The sequence below is a fragment of the Xyrauchen texanus genome, chromosome 10, assembly GCF_025860055.1.
Source record: "Xyrauchen texanus isolate HMW12.3.18 chromosome 10, RBS_HiC_50CHRs, whole genome shotgun sequence".
NCBI classification, from domain to species: Eukaryota; Metazoa; Chordata; class Actinopteri; order Cypriniformes; family Catostomidae; genus Xyrauchen; species Xyrauchen texanus.
This window is the reverse complement of record NC_068285.1, coordinates 36,036,953-36,056,172: the sequence shown is the minus strand read 5'-3', so window position 1 is coordinate 36,056,172 and position 19,220 is coordinate 36,036,953. Positions and strand designations below refer to the sequence as shown.

Here is a 19,220-nt window from a genome sequence, read left to right as displayed (position 1 = left end):
TTATTATTATTATTATTATTATTTTGTTAAAATCCCGCTTAAAAGTACTCAAACACAAATTACTTCCATAGGCTTTCATTGGAAAATAGCAAAAGAAGGTGTTAACATAAAAGGCTAAAAGACACAGCAGCAAAAAAAAAAAAATTTGGAAACTATGTGAGTGGCTCTCAGTGGCAGGAAGGATATTGAGCACTCGTAGCTATGCACCATTAACAAATGCCAAACAGTGGCAAGGTTGTGCATACATTTAACATTTTAGGATGATGTTGTCCACCTGATGCATGTGTGTGTGTGTGTGTGTGACCACCTTAAAAGGTCAGAGCTTAGGTCAAAAATGGACATGTACAAATTTTGTTACGAATTTTTAAATTTGGTTTAGAGGTGCACTACGGGAAGGGGATGCCACTCAAAGGGTGGTTCACCAAGACTGTTAGCAAATAGTAAATTCATACAGTAATGTCATGCTCCTTTCAGGGTGCCCACATCAGGAGCTCCGTCCTTCAGAGTGAGTAGGGCTAGGGATGATTGCTTTCAATTGGAATTTGCTCAAAGTGATTAAAAACAATAGATATGTCCTCTCAAAGGCACAGGACAATTCTCGTAGAAGACGTTTCTTATCTTGTCGCAGTTTGACAAATTTGGTGTCACACCCCCACAAACTGCTTCCATAATAACACACATAGACTTTGTGGAGCCCTTCACAGACCTCTCAGGACACAAACATGTTACATAAGCCCAAGTGAGCACAACAGATGCCATTTGGGACACATCTGTTCAAACGGATTACCTACCAGCCACAAACATAGACAAATAATGCTGGCATGTGCTGTGCTACTATGAAGATGAACAAGGTAAGGTGTTTAATACTTTCATAGACACAGATAAAAGAAGGCAGAGCCCAAACCACAGATCAATAAGAGATTCAAGAATGTTTGTGGAATGGTAGAATGCTTTAAAATCCCAAACAGTGTCATAACAGGGATTGAGGCATAGAAGAGCTTAAAACTGAACTCTCGGATTATAAAAATGATTTGAAATAATTTGCCCATCAGATTAGACACCAGAGGTGGGGGACTCGAGTCACATGACTTGACTCGAGTCTGACTCGAGTCACAATTTTCAGGACTTGTGACTTGCTTGATTAAAGTACGAAAATGACTTGACTTGACTTTGACTTGAGAACAAGTTACTTGAGACTTGACTTGACTTGAAGTGGAAGACTCGACAATGACTTGAACTTATAATAAACAAACAGCAATACAAATAATTAAAAAATATATATATTGTGACGTGAGCATCACTATTGGCATCTGTGCCTTTAACGCTGCTCAATTCAAACCGCGCCAAACATGGCAGACAGTAGTCGAGCTCCACAAATTGTCTCGTTTGGCTATACAGACTTTGAACTGGACCGTGCCTATAAAAAAAGATTTGCCAGTTGCAAAATATGCAAGGCACGTAATATCCGACACGTACAACCACAACGTCAAATTTCGTTCGACATCAAGAAGAACCACAAGGAAAGGTAAGAAAGTAATCTCTTTATAGTCAGTTTCACTAAGATCTACGTTATAACGATTACTAATGTAATGAATTAATCTTTTCTGTTTGTCATAATTTGGCCTTGATGGCATATTATGTTTTTTTCTTATTAGAAATGTGACTATGGCATTATCATTATACTGTTACGTCTCGTAAATAGATGTAACTTATTGGGGAATTTGACTATAACAGTGGCGTAGCCTGAATTTTTTAATGTTGATTGGCATCTTAAAATGAGCGGGCAGCTCAATATTACATGTAGGTTATAATGTATTAAATGTGCGCATTTTCAAGTTTGTGGACTGCGTGTGGAAACTATAAAGCGTTGCGCATAACGTTACTGCACATGACAGGCTAACATGGAGGCGCCGATGTGATCACTAGCACGCACCTAAACATTTCTAAGGGGCTGTTTAACTAGGGTTGCCAACCGTTCCGTATAATACGGTATCGTTCCGTATTTGACACATAAAAGTCTTGTTCCGTATTGAACTGATACGGAACGCACTTTGTTCCGTATTTTTGAGTATCAATTCAGTGCAAATCCATGACTGACACATAGCTTCTATTCTAATATATATGTCAGACAGACTATGAATGAACGAAGACCTGCTTTAATGCAAAATTCGGGACTTGAGCCCCTTGGCGGGCTCTGACCCGCGCTCGCGCCATTGGATGTGCAGTTGCCGCAGCACAGCCTATGAGCGAGCCAGACGGCATAGATATATACACGGCTGTGCAGCTGCAAATGCGTTTTACATATAGGCTTCAGTAAATCGAGGAAAAGGAGTTTCCGAAGACATTTGTTGGCTATGATAAGAAAAACTACTAAATTAAAAAAATATATTTTTTTGCACTTGAAAGAACATTCTAGAAGTCTAATTCTATTGAATAAGTTCGCACAAGGCTACAGAAAACTGTTGTGGTTGGAAACCCTATGTTTAACGTTACACCTGGCCACTTCATGCGTTTTCTCAGATCGGATAGCTGATTCTGATTTATCAAAACGATTCCATTTACACTTGGTCACATAAATGTGGTTTTGCAAATTGATTTTCCTTAAATTACATTATTTTTAAAAATGTAACGAATGTTTGTGCATACTGAAAATAAATTTGTTTTAATGTTTACAGGTAATGTTAATGTCTGAACATTTTGTGTAAACAACACAATTTTATTTTATTTTCAGATATTAATGTTGCACAGATATGCATATGATTAATATGTAGCAAATGTATAATAAATAAGATACATAATATATGTATACAAGTTCATCTTTTCTGTGCAAAAATAAATATGTATCGAAAAAATTTACCTCTATTTATTTTAGTAGTGTGACTTGACTTTACTTGAAACTTATCAGGACTTGACTTGACTTGCTTAGGGTGAACCCTTGACTTGACTTGACTTGCTTGATTTATCTGAACTGCGACTTGAGACTTGACTCGAGACTTGATGGTTAAGACTTGAGACTTGCTTGGACTTGACCATGTGTGACTTGTACCCACCTCTGTTAGACACTGTCAAAAAAATGACCTACACTGAGTGTTTGTGTGTTTTTTACAGAACTGATATAATAAACTCCGTCCATGATGCCATCTGATAAATACCTGTCAAAAGCTAGAATTACATGTCACTAATCAGGTGCAGCAGAAACGGATCTGAATATGGATATGTGAATATGCTGGGTGACTGATGGTTGACAAGCAGCTTGCTGATTGGTTAAGGCAGATTAGAAAATGTATTTCTCTGCTTGCCTTACACCCAGCCATATATCCCACTTGTAATCATCATGTTATGTATATAATGGTCATATTCCCACAACAACTCTCAAATGCTCTGGGCATTCAAAAATGAAAATAATGTTGTACACGAGTTTTTTGAACCAACCACAGACAAGCACAGAGTGTCAAATATTATGACCAAGAGATCCCTCATGTGTTATTGGTTTTCCTTCATGTGATGCAATATTAAACCACTGATGACAAATCCTTTAAACAATATTACTTCCATTAATTCAACATCATGCACTAAATTTAAAATCAATCTCTTAAGTATGCTTAACTGCTTAGATTATGTTTGTGAAAACAGATGAGCGTTAACAGGAATAGTATGTTACGGTGGCAACAGGAATGTTTGTAAAATAAGGGCTGAAGCAAAATATGTCATGCCTTTTTGAGATCATGTGAATGTAACCGGCAGAGTAACGGCCGTAGCAGGGTTGTCCTTCTGTGCTCGCCGTATTCCTCTTCCCCTCAGCCACGCCCTCTAGTTAGCTTGTAAGCAGCTAGTTATTCATTAGTGTCAATAGCACTTTGTATAAAACCGGCACATCGGGTGGAAAACGAAGGAATCTCTTAGTTTGTACGTCCTCTTTACACTGTGTTCGCTGTGCTGTTGCCTATGAAGGATGTGTGACGGTGTACCAGACGCTTCCGGGTAGTACAGTGTTGATCTATCGAAGGTCTTGGCTGGAAGACACTATGCACGCGCGTACGGTCACTGCCTATGGGAATGCGAGTTGAGGTTTGCAGGCGGGGGAGATAACCGGGGAGCCCCATTTCTGTTTATGTGGAGTGTTGTATCGCTGGAGAAAGATTGTCACTGCTGTTTTGCCATGTGCTGTTTGTTTTTTTCTTTATTTTTGTTACTTTTGTTTTCGGTCTGATCTGGCCTAAACATAGGCTTGGTTGGTTTTTGTTATTTTATTCTCCTTCCTCTATTTTGTTGTATGTCAGCAATTGGTGTGGTATTGGCTGCCCCATTAGTTTACTGTGATAATGCTAACATATAGCTCTGCTTATTCCTGATCCAACCAGAATGTTGAAGCTGTTTGTGGAGTAGGTCGCCAGATTGGAGTCCTCCTCTTCACCCATCGCACACAGTATTTGTAGTGGTAATGTGCACCTCACTATTTGCAGTGATCACTTTTTATAGTATCTGTGCCTATGTGTATGTGTGTGTGTGTGTGTGTGTGTGTGTGTGTGTGTGTGTGTGTGTGTGTGTGTGTGTGTGTGTGTGTGTGTGCGTGTGAATAGGCAACATAATCAGCAGCACGGGTGGTGTGTCGGTCTCACTCCTCTTCCAGGACAGGTAACCCCTTCCAAACAGCTGATACCTTGAAGCCATTATTGTTTGTGTGGTGATATTCCTAGTGGCAGCCACTACCCCCTTTTTGCTGGCCTATGGGGCTTAATCTGTATTACCTCACACTATTTTGAGAAAACAAACTCCAGGCTGTTTTTTTTTATTGAAATATCACGTCTCTGTCATTTCTTCATTAGCTGTGTGGGAGAGCCCTCTTGGTTAAATCTTGGTGTGAAAGGCCCCAGGTGGCGTAGTCGAGCACCCTAGAGTCCATAACTTTGTCCCATGACTCCTGTGTTTGGTCACATATATATATTATTATTACTTATTATAAGTAATCATGTTCAAATAAAAAAAATGGTGATCGTGATTCTGAGGTAGTATATTCCGCTCTAAACATTACATAAAAATTTTCTCCACTGACGGTTAGGTTTAGGTTTGGGGTTTGAGTTAGGATGTAGAGTTGATAAAATATGCATTCCTGCTGACTTTATTACATAATTTACAACTAAATGGGCTTCTTGGTTTTGGTGCCAGTCTGTGGACATTTCACCCTAAACTAGATTTCACATGTGCCCATGCATTCAACAACACTTCCAGCTTCGGCCACTGGGGGCAATGATTTGAATTTCAGTAAGCAAAGATCGATTTCAGCAGTAGAACTTTTGACATATACTGTGTCTCATTCAGCTCCCTAGCCCCCTGTGTCGTGAATCAGTATATTGTGAACATGAATTCTGTTCACAATATACTGCAAGGTTGTTCATTCACTGAACATTGGGACACTTATGACTCAATTACTGTGACACGTTAACAAGCTTGCGCACTGAAGTGCAGCTGTTATTAATCAGCACCCTCACTGTATAAATGACACTATCATTTGTTTTTCTTGATGATATTCAAATGTAAATGTTAATATAACAGATAAATTGCAGACATAAATATATAACAATATATAGGAGTGTATTTTAAATCTAAAGACATAACAAACAACATCTTGTTTAAAAGGAAAATAAGGCTTGGACTTCATATTTTTACACTTGTCCTCATCATCTAACGACCTGAGAGACTTTAGATGATATGACAACGTTTCTGGTAAGGGGAAATAGTGAAATAGTGAGTAACAATGCTCCATAGTTTTTATGGTGCATTGTGGGATTTTTTTAGGGGGTGAACATTTCAGTGCACTGGAACGATATGGAGTTATATAAACTAGGTTTGGGAGGAGCAAGCTCATTTAATCCGACCAATCACATCGCCAGAATAAGCATATATATACAGCCGCTTACCTCTACATGGCGTCGAGTCTTCCGGCATTCGGCCCCGCCCATTGCCCACGAACAGACCAATGCAAGTGATTCGGATTATCGGATGCTCATTCGTTTTTTGCAGTATTGACCGCTACCATGTTAAGTGTTATATTTTTACTCTGTCTTTCTTTGTATGCTTTATTCGCTGAAGCAGTTTATAGCGTGAAGCTGCTTTGGCATACTGGCTGCTTCAGCACTGTATACAAGTCAAACAGCTCTCTATGACTGCTCATCCATTCTCTTATCTAAACTTTCCACCTGGAGCTGTCCATCATGTAAGCCTGCCTCCGTGAACAGGCGCTGCTACAGATTCATGCCACTCGAGTTCCATTACAGCTTCATTTGTATGTGAGGTAGGGCTGTGACGGTATGGGATTTTGTCTTACCGCGGTAAAGAAGCAACAAATCTCGCGGTTTGGCGGTTAACCGCACCCCCCCCCCACAAAAAAAAAAAACACCCGCGGCCGCACCACACACTGCTGCAGACGCGATCAAGAACGCATGTAGCTTGTAAATGACAATGGGAATGAATAATTTTAAAGCAGTATTCTTTATTAACAAATAAACTAATTAACAAATTAATATTTATATTAAACTGTAAATAATAATTAACTATTAATTAGGCTAAACTAAAACAACCTTTTTAATAATTATAAAGCAGTTTTCTTTATTATTGACAGCAAATTAACATTTATATTAAATTGTAAATATTAATAATTAACTATTAAATAGGCTAAACATAAACAACCAAAAATAAAATAGTCTGAACAAGTGTTCGGCTGTTGGGCCGCTGAATCGTCAATTCCTGCTGCTTTATTTTTCGGTCTTCAGGTTTCGTGACAGGAAAACCAACATGTTAACCTTGTCTGGTTTCAGCGAGGATCTTAACGGAGTAACAATGTTGCCAGCCGCACTGAATACACGCTCCGAAGGAGTGCTCGTTGCGCATATAGTCATATATTTTCTGGCAACTTTCGATAGAAGAGGGAATCGAGCCTGATTATCCCGCCACCAGGCAAGCGGATCAGAGTGCAGATCGAGGGCGTCCTCCTGCAAATACCTTGCGACTTCAGTGTCTGCACGGATTCTTTTTGGGACCGGATTGGAGGATTGTGCTTTTCTCTTTCCAAGCAGGTCCGCAAGATTCATTTTTTTTTTGGAGGAGGTGAAGATGATGGCACACTTCCTCCTTCTCCCTCTCCAGCCGCAGCGGTACTCATGGCACCTTCTCCATCCCCGACATCACGCTGCTCTTCTGGCATTGCCAGCATCTCCTCAAAGAGCGCATCTTTAACGACATCTCCGGGGTTGATGTCCTTGTATCTTGGGTCAATGAATGAGGCCTTTGCCAATAGTTGCTGTGTTGCAGGTGCATTATATTTGTCTTTCAAGACTCCAACCATTTTTCTTTTCAGGTTGCGCGTCAACTCTGTGTCTTCATCGGTTGGGAGCAAACTATCCTCGGTTAATAACTGTAGGACTGGTTTAACAGAGGACGCTGTAACTGTCTTCTCGGAAGACAGCGCATCTGTAAAATCCGCGACCTTCTTCAGCGCTGCATTAACGGATTCGAGGACTTCGATGTCCTGCCACGTCGGTATCAAATGCTGGCTGCGCCGGTCATCCATCAACACCCTCCTAATGGCTGGGACTTGCTCGAGAACGCGCACAATCATTTTCTGCTTAGTGCCCCACCTGGTAGGACAATCCTGTGAATACATTAAAAATTTTAATCCCCAATTAGGCTATGTTTTTTTTTGTCCTGTGCAATAAAATGTATTTATTTATACATCGTGCCACTATTTATACACGTGTATTTTTGCCATCTGTTGTGTTTTATCTTCACGGAGCTCCGCACATTACATGGAGGAAAAACTAGGCTAAATCGTACGCTACGATTTATAAATAGAGGAACAAAGTAGTAAATCGTCCATACGATTTTGCAAATCGAGGAACGAAATAGTAAATTGTCGCATGATTTATAAAGCGAGGGAGCGAATTAGTAGGATAGCCTAAATCGTGCGCACAATTTAGCCTACTTTTTTTTCTTGCACAATGTGCAGGGCTCAGTATATCTGGAGCTGCTATAACAAGCTGAATTTCTCCAGCTCGGGATCAATAAAATCTTATCTTATCTTAATCATGAAAATGGGCAGCAGAAATTCAGAGCATTGATTGGCGTTTCCATAAGTTTTGCCCAGTTATTTACAGGATTTTAGATTTCGTTATTTCAGTATTCAGCTTTGAAAAAATATAATTATTACATCATAAACATAACAATAATATGAAATAACATTTATTTATATAACTTTGTTATTTTTTTCGATATCTTTTGAGTTTAATAGGAATTATGGAACAGGTTTGTCATCGTTTGTAACCCATTATTTTGTAGAATAAATTATTCAAAGTTTCAACAAGTTGCGTTTGGACGAGTGCGTTTATATCCACGGACTGTTACATGAAAAACAACGTCTAAAGAAATAAGAATCGAAGTTTAGCACAACTCACCAGAACTAAGCAATGTTGGGGCAGGTTGAGCTCGACTTGTTCTTTCTGCAGCTTTCTCTTCTTTTGCCAGCTCTGCGAGAAAGTCGTCACCAATGTTCTGCACACACCCATGGCTCGGGCAGTGCGGTCCTTTTCCGTCTTCATTGCATTGGTGACGGCTAAATGCAGATTATGGCCAAAGCAATTTAGCCATGTCCAGCCAAGTTTTCACACCGCAGCCACAATATTTGCCCCATTGTCTGTGGTAATACAGACCAGTTTCCTCTCGTCCAGGGACCACTCGTGGAAGGAGGACCTGAGAGCTTCCGCCAGGTTGTCACCCGTGTGGCTTTCTGGCGTGAACACGGTCTCCAGGCACTTTGAGTTTAGTTCCCAGTTTGCGCTGAGATAGTGTATGGTCAGGCTCATGTATGGCATCATGTTAGCAGCTTGACCACATATCAGTTGTCACTGAGAAATGATCAACGTCTTTTAAGTCCTGTATTATGCCGTCCTTCACAGATAGATACTTTTCAGGGATCGCTGTTTGAGAAAAGTACTTTCGGTCAGGAAGTACATATTGCTTATCAAATGCCTGTAGCATGGCATTTGAATGCTGTGCATCTCAGCGTGTGATAGGAATGGTACACATTAATCTTCTACTCATAATTTACTGTAGTCTACGCATGTCAGTCAGTACTAGCGCCACTGATCGCTGACACTCTTTGGTACTTCGTCTACATCCACGCAAAGGCACTCGGAGACTCCTAACTGTCGATATGCTGGCCTGAGGTATATGTTCAGGTGCTGCTGCAGCCAAAGTCCGCAAGCGCCACAGGATGGATTAATTCATAAGATGTGATCTTAAATTAGTGTGTATTTCCTCATTAGACTGGATACTGTTTGGTTTCAGTACTTGCATACTGCCTACAGATCAATATTCACCTGACTGCACATTGTCACCGGCCTCAAAGCCAAAATGTGCCCAAATAGGCGTACACAGTATTTGGCTTAGACACTAGATTGCATGCGCCACTTCTTTTGAATATATGTCTTTTGGCTAGCGCTAGTCAACTGACATTATTACATAAGAAGTATGGCCATGCAATCTAAAATCTAAGCTCAAACAGTGTTACGCTATGATTTTGTCTTTTATGCCTGTGTTTGTGTGTATTTAATTGAACATTATCTGTAAACATCACAAGTACTGAAACCTAACAGTTAGGCCAATTAATAATAATCAGACACACAAATAATAAGATCCCCATCTAATGGACTGTATCCATCCCTGTGGCAGAAAAGCGTTTTTGTCTCCAGAAGCACCTTGAACATATATCTCAGGCCATCATATTGACAGTTAAAGGGTGCCATGTCGTTGGATGTAGATGAAATGTCAAAAGTGTCACTATATTAGCCCTAGGATGAGAATGCGTTGGGAATACAGTAACTTATAAGCAAATATTAATGTGTTTATTGTTCATATCACACACATATGCACTCCTGTAACTTTCAGCAGAAAAAGAAAAAAAAGTGCGGTGATGACCTCACACCGCGGTAGGCATCTCATTAACGCGATATTGCGGTGATGCGGTTATCGTCACACCCCTAATGTGAGGGAAACAAAAGATTAACTGTTTAATTCATTCATCACTCCAATGCTCCCCAGCATTTCAATCTGGTTCTCCCACACAGATGATTGCTGTCAGCCTCATTACCTCGCTGCACAGCTCGTTTAGGATCCATTCGATTCTGTTCGTCATCTTCTAACATGAATATCATGATTGTTCTCCCTTCAAAGTGCCCTTCTAAGTGCTATTAATTCTATTCAGAACACAGGGGCAATCATCCAACAGTGAACTTCTTCCAATCGACCGATACTCTAATTACAGTTTATTTTCAATCCAACGCAGACAATTTAGCGCAAGCTCACTGCCACGCAACGCTAGCTCTGACCATTCCACAACACATTGCATTTATATACAGCCTCTGTCCAAACAGACACAAGCCAAATTTGGCTATGCAAGAGGCGGATCACGTGTCATGTCCCAACGTATTCATAATCATTTCGCAAACTCATCATGTCTCCTCTCTGCATTCAAACTCGCCTTGCAGCCCCGATAACACGAAGCAAGTGCTACTACAAACTTCCACTCATCTCTACACTATAACATGACTTTCCCTTACCCCATCAGGACAAAAGCTTCACGCTGGTAAATCAATCTATTTATTTATTTTTACTTTTGACTGAATCATTGGATTACAAACTTTCATTTACAATATTGAACAAACAACTTAATTGCTGCATGATTTTAAAAGTGTTCAACAATCTGTCATAATTTTGCACTCCACCCAAGATTTAAATTGATGCCGAACGACCTTGTTTCATACTCAAATACTTCAGATAATATAGAATGTATTACAAGTCATCAATATAAACAAGTTGTTTAATTCACAACACTACTGCAAACGGTGATCTTACAGTATTTATTAAATACATCTCTCAGGTGCAAACTCCTACGATTTCATATGTACTTGTCAAAACGTGATGAGTCACCCCATGCCAATAATACAGTGAATATATTATGAAATTACTTGCATTACAATGGAAACAATCTACAAAGCTCCAAACCATTCGCTTAAGTTAATAAACATCAGACTACGTTGTTCATCTGGGCACTCGGTTTCAGGTGCCTTCTAATTTCATGACAAACCAACTTTAAATTATGTTGTTTGTGTGCACACGCAAACATATTTCCTGACATTGTTTCACATGTTCCCAACATTTAATCTAGCAAACAATTATGTTCAGGCATCCGCAGACACTTCTTTTACAACGTTACTATGTTTTCTATTGGCTCAACACCTCCCTAGGCAGCAAATGTGTGCTGTTCAGGTGCCTCAACTTCTGCATATTTTGGGCCGTGCGACTAAACCTCCCACCACATCACAAACAGTGCGATGCGCTGTCCAAGCATTGCAACTGTGGAGTCTTTTGGGCCATGTGAAAAATTCTCTCTGCACTGCAAACAGTGCAAATACGCTGTTCAAGCGCTGCAACCGTGGCATCTTTAGGGCCATACGACAAACTCTCACTACATGGTAAACAGTGCAAATGTGCCATCCATGCGCCGCAACCGTTCACGTACCACAACTGCAGCACATCTTTATGACCATGCGTCTCAGCTTCCATGGCTACATAACCCATATTATGCCACTCATACCAAATGAACCATCACCCACCTGACAACTGACAACATTCAGGCTGTTTCAGGTCTTCCCTAAACAGTTCACTATAAGCCTGAATCTCTGCAACAATCAATTTCATTCAAACATAGCCTATCATACGTCCTCACACCGAATGCCGTGCTCAACCCATCCGTACCTCAGAGTGAGTTCTTGCTTATTTGCAGTGTAAGCGTTCCTCGTTTCACACGAAAACTTGTTTTTAAAACCACAGCTTTGAGCGAGCTCAGTAAAATTCAGCATAAACATTCTCACATAAATCGTATGGTCTCCCATTGAACACTGTGCGGTCCTGTGCCCAAGGATATGAACAGCCTGTTCATATCACAAATGCACATCCAAGAACGTATCCTGACATTGCCACACATATGTACCAGACACCTTAGTTTTCAAAGCAGCCTATTTTCTCTGCCAACATCCATCCATCTACTCCTTCCTATCCATGGGCCACTACAGCCAGGATTACCACATGAGGCTGTCTCTGCTGGAGAACTCCATTCCCCTCTTCACTTTATCCCCCTCCCTTCTACCATTTTAATCTCTCCTACTGCAGAACCATTCCTTCTGAGAGGCTGCATCCACAAGCGAACTTCATCCCAAATCTCTCCTAAGCTAACCATAATTAAAGTAGAACACATTCCAGGCTCAAAAAACATATTGCTGACTCTTCTCATTTTTTCTTTCAGAGATCCAGAGCCTTGGCCCTTGAAGCAAGCCCAACACCAACCCCAGTTGCCCCCCATTCAGATCTGAAATTCCCAGAAATCACCCTCTCAGACTCCTCCTCCACGACCCCCAGGACTCCATTCTTTAAGACTTTAACCCCCTAACCCCACAAACATATAGGACAGCTTGGAAATTTTTCATAGATTTCAACCTAAATTACAATCCGCCACTTCCTGATTTTTTCTCTCATCTCTGTATACTCATTTGCTTCAGAACTCAACAAAACCAAAAATCTCCATCCTGGTACTATTAAAGGTTACCTAAACAGCATAGATTTCTTCCACAAATACATTTTTGTACAAAATTTGCCCACAATAAGTCATCCCCCGATCTCACTCCTCATCAAGGGCATTCACAATCCCAACCCACCAAAATAGATTCCAGATAACTACTTACTATCAATATACTAACTTGTTGCCAAAAACTCTCTGTCAGGGCTACATTTCTCTAAACACCACAAAAGAAATTCCCACCATTCACACCAGCTGTTTCCCTCATTCTACATTGACAACCATTCCAAATGACTCCATTTTCCAACACAATACATTCCTTATGCTAACCACCAGAACTGATACTAGGCACCCCCACACCATCAACCTGCTCACCCGATATCTAAATACCCTCCGCCAGGGCTACATATCTCCAATGCAATGGTTATCCTCTCCTTCTTCGGGTTGCTCTGACGTTCTGAACTCACTACCACAGCTAAATTTGACCCAAGTATCCATCCCACCATTTCGGACCTCCATATCATAGACCACAAAATAATAATATACCTTGTCAAGCAGAGTAAATCAGATCGGATCAGAGGGTATCCAATTTTAATTTTCAACCTGCCGACTCCTATCCAGCCCTTTCGATCACTAGCACTTTACCTCCAATTCAGAGGTTCACAATCCAAAATCCCTCTCGATCCACACTTCGTAGATGACAAAAAACGAACAGTGTCCTGATTCTGGTTCCAAAAACACCTCAATCCATTCTGATTAAATCCGGCATCTCAGAAAATCTATATTCAACCCATCGGTGCAGCAACCACTGCAGCCCAAAAAGGCCTGCCAGAGCATCAAATTCGATTACTAGACCATTGGTCATCTGACGCTTACCTTAGCTACACCCGTACCAACTGTTTTCACATCAAAATGCTCAACAAGCCCTTTTTAGATTACCACAATGCATTCAAGATTAGGGTCAGGGGGACGCATGCCTTCTCCTTGTCAAACCACCTCTCCGACAAGCCCCGGAATCCCCCAACTCATTGCTGGACGGGCCCGCCTAAAACACTCAAGGGATCTCCCTTCCGAAGTGCAGCAGGGGGTTCTCCCATTTTTAATGCATGTGAACAATCTCATGTTTATTTGTATCATTGGCTCCCCTGTTGAAGCACAGTCAAGGACTTCCCAGTTTCATGTGCAGTGAGGGCCCCCACATTGCGTCTGGAGGGGGGCCAGTGCGCCTCTGTTTGAAGCGATCCTGCCAGACCGTGGGGGTCACTGCAGTCTACTCCAACACAGTTATGCCAAGGGCTCTCACTGTTCAATTCACGGTAAGTGATTAACGCAGTATGAGCCATTCACATTCATTTGTATCGTGGGCTCCCTCGTTCGCTGCTCGGGATGACTCCCCCATTGAATGCAGTGAGGGCCCTTCCCGTTTGGCCACGGCTAGGCTTGCCTGCTCGAGCAGCTGCCAAGCATTTTCCGAAGGGGCTCGCACCATTCGCCACATGAGCCCACCCGGCGAACAACCTGGACGGTGACTAAAGGTCAATTTGGACAGTTAGGATTCACACCTCCGTCTGGGGTGACCCTGTTCTACCACAGGTGTGTCCCTCCAGCACATTTCCCTGCAGCCGATACTGCCACTGTCCCCTCAGTGCTTTAATCCATTCACTCTCCAATCTCCTCCTATCCTACACCTCCCAATTTCCTATCCCCCATCTCACACAAGATAAGCAATGTTTCTAGCAATTAAAAGCAACTCGGTTCATGTTTATATGGTAAAGTCCAGTCATTTTTGTCTGAATAGCCTTGTTTTAAAAAGAGAAGAATGTGTGACACTGCGTGAAAAGAGCTGTAATCGGGCATGTAAAACTCCTGAGTACTCCTGTGTACTCCACAAATAAACGGATGTGTACGGGAGTTTGCTGTCCCGTCACACAATCCCGAATACTCCTGGATATGTACCAAGTTTGGGGCACAGCAGGGAGCCACTAGGGCCATCAGTTACCATGGTGAATCCCCCGGTCGGGGTCAATGCCAGGGAATATTAGCATTTCACACCTTTGGGACACAAGGCAGTGGCCTCCTTCAATTGGTCAGAGATCTTACATAGGATTGGGTGCTGAATGCTTTCCCCCTCCTCTAAAACCCCACACTATTGGTCCAGTTTAAGGCCTCATTTGGGTTTATTGTTACTCATTATTAATATTTATTATAATTGGTGTTCATGGTTATAATGTAAAGACAATCAGATAAACAAAGTTGAGTTTGTTATTTTTATTATTTGTAAATGACACTGGGCACATGACATATATATATATATATATATACACACAATCAAAATTCTATAAATAAAAAATATGTTAGCATAGAATACACTTTACTATTAGTCATACAATATATAACCCCATCTAATATGTAAGGCCTGTGTATAATATTTAGAAAACAATATAATATATAAATAGTACAATATATAAATATAGAGATACCAATGTGGAATTGTATAAAATATATAAATGCAGTATATATAGAAAACTAAATAGAATTATATATAATACAATCTATAAATAATACTATATAAAATAAATACTATATAAAAAACAAAAACAGAATATTCAAATTATACTATAGAATAATATTTAGATGCGTAATGCTAAAATAATTCACAGGCCAGCTTCTGTGGTCTCCACCGTGACTCGATCTGCACCAACTCGTGGATGATGAGTTCCTAAGTACTTCTGGTCTGCTTCCAGTCTTTTTTTGTAGCACCCCACACAGCGCAGACAAAGCTTTACTACGGGTTGGAGGCCGAACAACCCACACCGTCTTTCCATCCAAGGTGGCATCCTCCTCTTCAGACATTTGGTCAACTGTTGCAGTCTTCCAGATAGCTGCCTCTTCCTCTGTCTGGAGAACACCAGTCCTGCTGCTCAGCAGCTGCAAAATGGGAGGGAAAAAGAAATTAAACCACTGAAAATATCAAATGGGTTGGGATGGGAGCCTTTTAGTCTTTTACTGAGATTTATATTTATTTGTACTTACTCTTCTTTTCTTTGTCTCGTGCGAGCAATGATCCTGCTGTCCTCCATCTTCTCTTTGTTCTCATCTTGGGCCATCCTGTAACCCCTTCGAACAGTTTCAAAATATGTCTTGCAGGATGCTAGAGAGAGGGAGATAGTGAGCAGGGAGAATGTGTTTATTTATAACTAACTAGGCTATACAGTTAAATAGTTGTAGTCTTGGTATATTCTCTTGTGACTTACCTTTAACAACAGCAGGATCTACGTCCGGTACAGCCATGGAGACGCCATTAAAGAGATAGGTTGTGACCTCAAGGTTGTGGGGGGAGGATAGACTGTGGAGCAGTAATTAAAGAAGGTAGATTAAAAATATAATTTAGAAGAAAGGACTGTTATGAAACAATAGTTTTAAAGATATACCTTGTCTGTGGGTCATATTTGTGTGTGTTGTTTTCCCCATTGTGCAATCTGCGTACAGCTTCCTGTAAAAATCCAACATAGTATGAGAGCTCAATTCAAATACATTAATAAATAAAGCACACGAAGTTAAGCGGACACCGCAAAATGTTTGTGACTTAAAAAACTAAAATAAATAAAATAACTTACCGCAACAGATTTATTCCCAGCTCCCTTTAATTTCTTCGAAGCAGGCTCCTCTCTTGCCTCTTTGAGCTCATCGATGTCCGCCTCCATCTTAACCAATCTCTTGTCCATCGTCTCCAGCTTTTCAAATATCCGCTTCAAACTTGCATTCACCATATTCACCAGTCGGTTTTCGTTCGGACTCGGAGTTTGAAAAGCCACGTTGTCCCGGCGTAAAGGAGTAACATCTCTACTCTGCTCTCCTAAAACTCCAGCGTTCTTTTGCAAGCCATCTTCACGTTGAAAATAGGATACGGCGTACCTTTACTAACCTGTATATTTCAAATATCTTTTGTTTTATACATCCTGGTAACACCCATCCACAAACAAAATGTGCCGCCTCTAAAGTTTTCAGGTAATGCTATTGGTTACTTTCACTGACACAAAACATAAACTGATTCCGTTGGTTGGAACTGGATGACGTCATTGTATTTCATCCAATTGCACGCTTGGAAAGTAGAAATACGGAAATCAAGCACTGTAGCGAAATAAACACAGCAACCTCAGTCACTCCTATTTATTTTTTCATTGTCAATCTGTATTGTGTTGATGCCTTGCCTGTTTTTGTTGTTGTTGTCTCCACGAGAGTTTGTAATAAACATTTAAAAAAAAAACAAAAAAAACCTCAGTCACTCCACAGTTTATCAGAAACATCAAACTACCGGATCGTAAATGCATATGGTAACCAAGCAACGTTAGCAGACTTGGGACCAGCTGACCACCTACCTCTTAACAAATCATGAATGCATACATGATAAATATATCCAAAGTAACATTACAAGTAATTATTTTTCACTAAAAATCTACTCAAGTAAAAGTACAAATATGTTGCATTCAAACTAAGTTACTTGTGGGATACCGCAAACGTTTGACCAAAGTTACTGGAGAACATTCTTTATTTGTTACATTTTGTGAGAAATATTGTGTAAAATGGCTCGTTTTTCTGTTATAGAGAACTTTGATTATGAAGATCTCAAGCTTCCCCTGGGTGCCAGTGACTCTTCAGATACTGCCAGATACTGTTGCCATCAACTGTGTTTTGTATGCAGCAAGGGGACAAACAGACTGATATACAAGACCAAGAACTGTACGAGGACTGCACTTTGCAAGGTAAGATTGTGCACCTGTCAATAGTCTCAAAGCCTGTAACTTATAACCTACCATAATTCTTTGGAGACTGTTACTGTGCTAAAGCACCCAGAGAAGTCTGTGCTACTTCTTTTGTATTTACAATAGTTTGAATGTATGATTACTCCTGTCCTCCTTAGTGATGATTTTGTTTGTGTGGTTTTCAGAGGTGTCAAAAGTATTCACATTCTTTACTCAAGTAAAAGTATAGATACTAGGGTTTAGAAAAGACTTCTGTAGAAGTTGAAGTATCAACTCAAGCTTTTTCTAAGTACTGGTTTCAAAAACTACTTAAAGTATAAAAGTAAAATCAATGTAAGGAAAAAAAAATCCATTAAGGACAAAAGCTTAGACCATGCCACAGGGGCATATAGTGCACTACCCCACCTCCTAGAAAAAACATTTTTCTAAAGGCCATAATGACTATAAAGTTATATTAAAATGTTTATGTTTAACATTTGGGACTACCTGTTATATATGCCCATAGAAAATAAATTTCAGTTTTATTTAAATTTTAGTACAATGCAAATACATTAAAGAACGTGTACTGAGCATTACCATGTGTTTCATGAAGCGGAAGATAGAATCACCTATCACAGATAATCAGTTTAGCGATGTGTGTTCAGGAGGCGGGACTCAGATCTATTATCCGTGTGTATTATTGGTCATTTTTTTGGACGATGACAAGCCAGAATGACAAAAAGCCGAAATGAAAAAGAAGTAACAAGGCTATTTTTAAAATCTAAGAGTAGAAAGTACAGATAATTGCGTGAAAATGTAAGTAGAAGTAAAAAGTCAGCTGAAAAATAATTACTCCAATAAAGTGTAGATACCCAAAATTTCTATTTAAGTAAGGTAACAAAGTATTTGTACTTAGTTACTTGACACTTCTGGTGGTTTTAAAATGGGTGTTGTGTTTGGGTTACAGATGACAATGATGATGAAGACTTTTCCTGAGTGCCAGTGACAGTGAGTCTTCAGATGAAGATGGCTACTATGACCAGGCAGACAGTTTCATGGAAGAGGATCAGCTTGAAGAGACTGACATTTTTGGGGAGGAAAATATGGATGCAGATGGGTTCAGGGTCACAGAAGACAGCCCTGAACATTTGATGTTGAAACTGCTTGCATTTATGCTTTTGGCATGGCAGGCTGTTTTCAAAATATCAGACCGTGCAATTTTTGCACTCTTGCAGTGCATAAGACAATTAATTTGGCTCATGGGACATATTCTGTGTGTGAACACACTCTGTGGGCTGGCTGGAAAGATCCCTAAGACTTTATATTCACTCAGGAAATGGACTAACATCTGCAGAGACAGCTTTAGCCAGTTTGTACCACAACTGTGCAGTTAAGTCACACTAGGGAGAGAGTGTCTGTGGTCATTCCAATGTGTACAGTGGTAGAGATTTTAAAAAGTTGTATCTCTGAAGTGACCATTTGTGTGTGAAACATTTTTGTTGTTTACATTGTTTTACATTGTTTATTTTGTAGGTTTTGTATTGTTTGAGTGCATTTTACACTAAATAAATTTGCATAATCCTAATGAGTATTTCTCCTTTGTTATGAAGAGCAGTGGACACCCAGATACAAACTTATTTTCAGGTACTACAGTCTTTGTTGTAGATTGACACAATGTAAAGCACTTATCAGCCAAATCACCTTTCCTGAATAGTACGGAGGGGAATAGGGGCAATCTTGAGCTGCCAGTCCCAAAACAAATTAGCATTTACAAAGCCAAGCCATCAACTAACAGCAGGGGGTCAGACAAGTTCCTGTTTTCGGGCATTTGCAGGCATTTACAGGTACACATA

General features: G+C 40.3%; 1 long non-coding RNA gene across 1 annotated transcript; it reads left to right on the top strand.

Moving 5' to 3' along the window:
- Positions 1–728: 728 nt before the first annotated feature.
- Positions 729–18,933, top strand: LOC127650167 (uncharacterized). The gene is made up of 3 exons (XR_007971398.1): positions 729–851; positions 17,231–17,388; positions 18,335–18,933. It is a non-coding gene; the product is annotated as an uncharacterized LOC127650167 (long non-coding RNA).
- Positions 18,934–19,220: the final 287 nt, after the last annotated feature.